Below are 7,242 nucleotides of genomic sequence, written 5' to 3'. Positions count from 1 at the left end.
TTTAGAGCGTTTACAAGCATATGTTGACGGACGGGGCCGACAGGGGTGCCGACAATATACGTCCACATGGAGAGATGTGGGCATATAAAAATGATGAAGAAGGGACAGATGAAATTAAACAGTGTTTCAGACAGATGATCTTATTAGAAATTCTACATGGAATATTTGAAAACATTTGAGAATATATTAACACAGATAAAAATACTGACTACTGATCATATGACAACCTAAAACTTTTCTGATAAATACCACTAATTTAATTTCTATAAAAATTATCAAATGTCAATATAAGGTATCTAGAGGTCTTAAGAGATTAAGATATTTGACAAGTTTCAGACTCATGTTAGAACAGTGTATCTGAACTCTGACACAATCTCAGATACAAAATACCAAATGTCACCTCAAATTCTCAAATCCGACAAATCTGGACTTAAAAGCTTGGAAGATAATTTTTTTTTGAAGGATGTAGGGAATTCTGTTATAACATTATGTCAATCACAAGAGAAATTTAAACCTGAAAAATCATCTAGAAATGTCAGATAAATGTTAAAATATTATCCCATGTTTAACATCATCTTTCCAACCTTTTAGCTCATGTATGTACTTAAAGAAAATAATTACCACTGAAGACCACTGGAAATGATATGTTTTAAAGCTATCTGTTTTTACAAAACTGACAATTTTGATAAAGCCGCTATCTCACTAGAAAACATAATCTCACATTATTATAAGCTTAAATTATTTTAGATATGATACATACACATACAACATCATATAATTCTGCTTCTTCAGTAATGTCTCATTATCTTGAAATTGCCTTATCATGCTACAACTGAAAGCCTAATTTTCACCATGTTTTAACTTAGTATTATTTTATGCCTACCACCAAAAAGTATTTCAAACCTATGTCAACAACAAAAATATATCTATAAAATCATTTTAAGATAACTATGACAATTTTAAAAGAGAACGTCCCTTTTCCCTGAATATTCAAATTTACCATATTATTGAATGTAAACAAGATAAAATACAGATTCAAAATAAATCTTTAACTTTTTAAGTCAACATTTGAAATATGACACCTACAGATCATTACCTTAATCTTAAAAAAACTTCCTGACTTGAATCCTTCAGAAACAATTTACGGAATCAGGAAGAAAAACAAGCTAATGTATCTTTGATATGATTTAAAATTTCTCCTAATACCAGTAATGGAAGAATAAATATTTAGAGAAAGTTATCACTGATAGCTTAACACTTAAATCAACAACGCTTCAAGATAGGGTTAAAATATCGCTTGTAAATGGAAACATTTTGTGCTTAACTGATCTCGAGGTCAATTAGAGACCTTTCCACCATCTAGAGATTCAATTTAAACGTTAAATTCCAGTCTGAAAACTCATTAGAAAACAATGAGGTTAACACACTGGAAGCAACTCAGATCAAAATGCTAACAAAAGGTGTCAGTGGGTTATTACAAAGCTTTTAGTGATATTTTCTAGGAGTTAAAAACACATTTAATATTGATACTTTTAACAAGCTTCAAAACCACAAAAATTAACTTTATAGTTTTTTGCTTGATCTATACAGTAATCGCATTTTTACAGTTGTGATCCAGAAACATGCTTTAGGATGTCAGATTCCGTGTAAAGATGTAATTTCAACTCAGACTAATACTATAATAGCTTGAAAGTAGACAGCATAATTATGATTATTACTCAGTTTTTACCGCAGGAGACAATGGAATTTTTTTCTTATCTGTCCTAAAATCTCTATATGCTACTTTTTGTTTCAAGTGTCACCTTGACACTGGAAGATTAAATTCATCCTTTCAAATCATATCATATCATGTGTGTAAAATTATTTCTGAGAGTCCACATAGCTAATACAGACAGCATATTAAGTTAATACATTACCTCTAGATATATTCCAACAGATATAACAGGTGGTTGTTATCATATTATCCAGTCCTTTTATAAGTTAATTAATATCTTTTATTTCTCAAATAGATACTGTTATCCAGACAAGTTGTTTAACAAATTATCATTTACCTGTCAACAAATTTCTTCTTTCTTTTAAAACCATGTTTATGTCTGTTTACTTCATACTAGATAGTCAGATAACTAATGAAGGATTGGTTCTGGACCACCCATAGAATCCTTTTATAAATCGAAATACTTTTATCTTTCAAATTCTTAAAATTGAAATTATGTCTGAAAAACTGAACAATATATCAGTTTCTTTTAGCTTTAATAGAGTTAAGCTAGTTGATTTGGAGGTTTCCAACTGGAGTATAAAGTTCTGTACATATGTGGTTTAGGGCCCTGATAAAATCCCCATTTCAGATATACAGGTTCATGAATAAAACTCTCTTAAAACTCAATAAGAGTGATTTTTTTTTCAAACTTCTTCACTCCTAGCACCAATCATATGACTGGACCACTCAAGGATCAATTAAGGTTTCTGTGAAACAGACCCAATTGAAAACCAGAGTTACTCTTGTAGCACTTCTAATTATCTTAACCAAAACATTTTCGCTTTTAAGGTAGAAGCATACTTTGCTGTCCAAAAAATAACAAGATAGCTTGCCAGGCAAGGTAACATACGCCCACTGGCAGCTGTCAGAAATGATTAAACAGTCTTTAGTGACTACAGGGTTGCACAATATAGCTAATAGAGTGAAACGTCAAGTCAGACACAATATTTCGGTGAAATATTATCCGATCATCGCGAAAATCGATAGGGATCATCTTCATAATGACATTGACATACAAAATAAAAATCAAAAGAATCTGTAAACAATTGTAGCCTGTAGAGTGAGCACGAGTTGCACAATATAGCTAATAGAGAAAAACGTCAAGTCAGACACGATATTTCGGTGAAAAATTATCCGATCATCACGAAAATCAATAGGGATCATCTTCATAACAACATTGACACACAAAATAAAAATCAAAAGAATCCATAAAGAACTGTAGCTGTAGAGTGAGCACGAGTTGCACAATATAGCTAATAGAGAAAAACGTCAAGTCAGACACGATATTTCGGTGAAAAATTATCCGATCATCACGAAAATCAATAGGGATCATCTTCATAACAACATTGACATACAAAATAAAAATCAAAAGAATCCATAAAGAACTGTAGCCTGTAGAGTGAGCACGAGCCAAGTGTGAACGGACGGACGGACCGACGGGGTGATTACAATATACGCCCATCTTATGTGTGGGCGTATAAAAAATACTAAACTCTGAACACAGTGAAAAGTCGTATAGGACCTAATAACATACATTAGTTCATAGACATACTAGATTGCAATCATATTTCTGAGAAATTTTATTTCGCATTTATAATGTGATAATTCTGTCTATCTTCTTTCTAAGAGGTTTAAATTTGAGTTTTATTATAAATAAATTTCATCAGATTATCTATAATATGTCAACATATAATTTGTGGTGCTTTCCCACCTTGATAAATAAGACATACATATAGATAAACCCTCAGGTGCTCTAATCTTAAATTTCAGGTGATAATTGACAATCTAATAGCTCTTTCTTTAATTGTGGGCTTTGTTCTGCAAAAGTCTGAGGTGTTCTAAGCTTTTCTGGTTCTTTTTGAAAGACTCCTCAAAAGGATAAATATTTATCTTGTTGACTAATTATTACAAAAAACCAACAGCAATACAACAATGTCTTTACAAACAACAATACACCCTTGTCTTTACCAACAAAAATAGAATACAACAATGTGTTTGCCAAAAGCAACAATACACCAATGTCTTTAGCCTTTAACAACAACAACAACAGTACAACAATGCGATTACCAACAACAGTAAAGCAATGCCTTTGCCAACAGCAATATAAAAATGTCTTTGCCAACAGCAATACATCAATGTCTTTGCCAAAAGCAATACAACAATGTCTTTGTAACCAAATACAACAATGTTTTTGCCAACAGTAATACAATAATGTCTTCACCAACAACAATACAACTATGCCACAACAACTTGTAACTGAGTCAAAATGTTCTAGAGAATTTACACAAGTTACAGAAGTAAGAGAATAAAAACCTAAACTTTTTCTGTTTAACATCAAAATTAATTCCTTAAACTGTCATACTACATTCACCAACAAAGAGTTGTTGTGAACATATAATTAAATAAGATGTATAAGGAATTGGATAAAGAAAAGTTAGTAAATGCATAATATTAAATTAAGAACCAAAAACAAGGTTTATAACAGATTCTGATTGACAATACATTTCATTACAATTGACAACTGTGTTTCAATTTAGGAGAATGTAAGATTAAACAGAGAATATAAAAACTGAATTTGACAGAACTGTAATCTTTTTATAATTTAAGTGGTTTGTTGTTTTAAACAGAAAATTTCCTTTACATTCTACTCATGATGTCAAGCACTGTTGCATGGATTATAGATTTGTTTTTTTCAAATATTTCCAATGAAAACATTCGTGAACTTCTTTTTCTTGTATAAATTAAGAGATCTTTAAAATATGATTCAGCTTAAAATTGTAATTCAACAAACCTTCGAGAGCTCTATTACAACAGAAATAAAGAAATAATCAGAATATCTTTAAATTAAAGTACAGCTGATTGGCCCTGAATGTCTCGGGCTAAAATGCGATATATCCAATATCCAGAGAGCTGTTTTACTATAGAGAGTAATTCATATTGCTTTAGTATTGTTTATTATTCCAATTTTAAACTGTGTTTATCTCTATACACCTTCAAAATCTAATGTTTTTGACAGCAATTGCGGAGTGTTTGGATCATTGACATTGTTGTACAAATTGGACTTCTAATATATATTTCCATACCAACAATCTCCTAGTTGTATGTTCCATCCAATACAATCTTCAAATTGAATGTTTGAGATCGTTATCAGTATCAAATTTATTACAACAATTTTTTTTGTTCATATGAAAGATTGCATATTATATTTTAGCCACTCTACCAAGTTCAATCCAATACCCATAAATTCTGGTTGAAAAGGTTTATATGAGGGTATTTGAAATGTAAATATTATTTATGAAATGATATGGGTAAATTGAGATTGTACTGACGACAGTCTACTGTTTACCATTACCATTATTTCAGCTTGATTACATTTTATGATAATATTTGATATGTTTCACTGAATCTAAATGAATCTGATGTCGACAGCCTTAGATATTTTCTCTAGGTTAGATTGTTCTCTTGTATTAGATCAAAATGACTTGGAATTGACCTGCACTTTAAGTTTGAGATCCGTGGATCTCCTCATCTTTGGGCTGTATTGGATCATAGGATCCTGTCTTTTAATCCCAATCAGAAGTGGAAGAAGGGATAGCAACTTATTTGCATACACTTTCCATTGCGCTTTTCCTCCATTTTTACTGCAAAGACAAGCATTCAATAGCACAACAAAAGTTTGAACACAGCAATAAGTTGCTACCCATGTATGTGCATGGGTTTACTCTTCCCAACATCAAGCAGTACTGTGTCAAAGTTTTTCAATACATTTATAATGGTGTTACATGCATTTCTTGTAGATTGAGCTAACCCTGAGTGAAATACCAATGTAGAGATATGAAATGTAAGCAGATGTGATTGACAATGTGCTAACTCTTCATAACAATAAGCTTCACTTCACTCTGTGAGTTCCATTTCCATTTATCAGTTACAAGATGAAATTTGATCAAAATGGTTATTTTTCTGGATCTTGATTACAAATATTTGTCTTCATATTCATGAATTGTGATTCAAAATCACTGAATCGAGTGTAAAAGACAATTCTTAGACAAAATATGGGGTTGGAATGGTATAATAAAAACCAGTGAACCAGAAGTTAAGTGTAAACTAGCGTATTACACGCGTTGTTAATGCCTATTGTGTATTGAATAGTCTAGACCAGTAAATTACATTTCTTTCTAAAATAGTGAAAATACCACTGATAAAAAATTCCAATGAGGCCAGATGAGATCATTTTCTTCTCTAATTAATTCCTTCCTTTTCTTTAATTCACACAATCCAAGTCTGACAAGGATGAAAATAAAATAAAATGGAGTTTTACTTCCTCTGAATAGGCTCAGAAATTTGTCAAGGTTCACAACAACTGGATATTCGGGTGACCACTTGAATTTGAATCCTTGAAGACAATCATTTAATCATTTAAGATATGGCAATAAAAAGATAATTTTCCCTTGATGATGCCAATAAAATCTCGAAAGTTGTATGTATACCTCAAATTATTGCTTTACAGTATTGAGTTCAATCACCAAACCACCCTTATTTTCAAATTAAATTTTAATTCTTTTTATCTGATTGGTCAGATTTTAAATTCAGGTATTCTTACCACTTGCATTACAGTATTTCTTTAATTTAGATTTTTTCGAAGTTAAAGAGCTCCCGAAACTGTCAGAAGTTGAGATAGCATTTGTGTAGATCAGCATACTTCCTTTTTGAATGTTAGATCTCTCAGTTAAAATACAATTACCATTGCAAGTAGATATTAGAAGAAGAATATTATGCTGAAGGTCAGACTCCAGAGACATTAATTGTCCAGTTAAAATGCTATTGATATGATATCAAGTCATAATTTCAACTTGAAAGTATGCATTTTCATTAATTGGCACTAAATAGTGATAGAATGCAGTCATTAGACTCAATCCATGTCGGAAGAATCCTTCAATCTCCTTTTTCTAGAGATGCCAGACTTGTAGTAGGCATTTGCTCAAAGTATGTTGACGTTAAAGACTTCCGCACACGAAACTATATCTGACGAAAGGCTATCAAATGATCAATCAAAATGGCGGACTACCACAGTGATAGTTCAAGCGATGACGAAGAGGAGGGAATGCAGTTGTTATTATTGTTATTATTACGTTGTACACGATCCAATATTATAAAGACAGAGGTAATCTTGCCATAATTCAACAAATTTATCCTCAAGGATTGCTTCTGTCACTACTTTACTGGGCGCCGCCATCTTTGAATACCAAAAACGCATGCGTGTTGCATGCGTCATCTGAGAAAGTCCCGCACGTTTACCCGTGCAGGGTGTGCCATCGGTCACGAGTGATCAAAATTATCAAACATGATAGATATTTTCCAAACGACCACGAGTGGCCAAATGCACACTAAAAATTACCTGCAGTTGTAAATCAATCAAACTAAGAGTATATAGGCACAGCTTTATGGAACAACAATCACTGGTTAAAGTTTTATGCAACGTTTCGACG

The sequence above is a fragment of the Lottia gigantea genome (genome assembly GCF_000327385.1).
Source record: "Lottia gigantea unplaced genomic scaffold LOTGIsca_6, whole genome shotgun sequence".
NCBI classification, from domain to species: domain Eukaryota; kingdom Metazoa; phylum Mollusca; class Gastropoda; family Lottiidae; genus Lottia; species Lottia gigantea.
Note: the sequence above shows the minus strand (reverse complement) of the source record.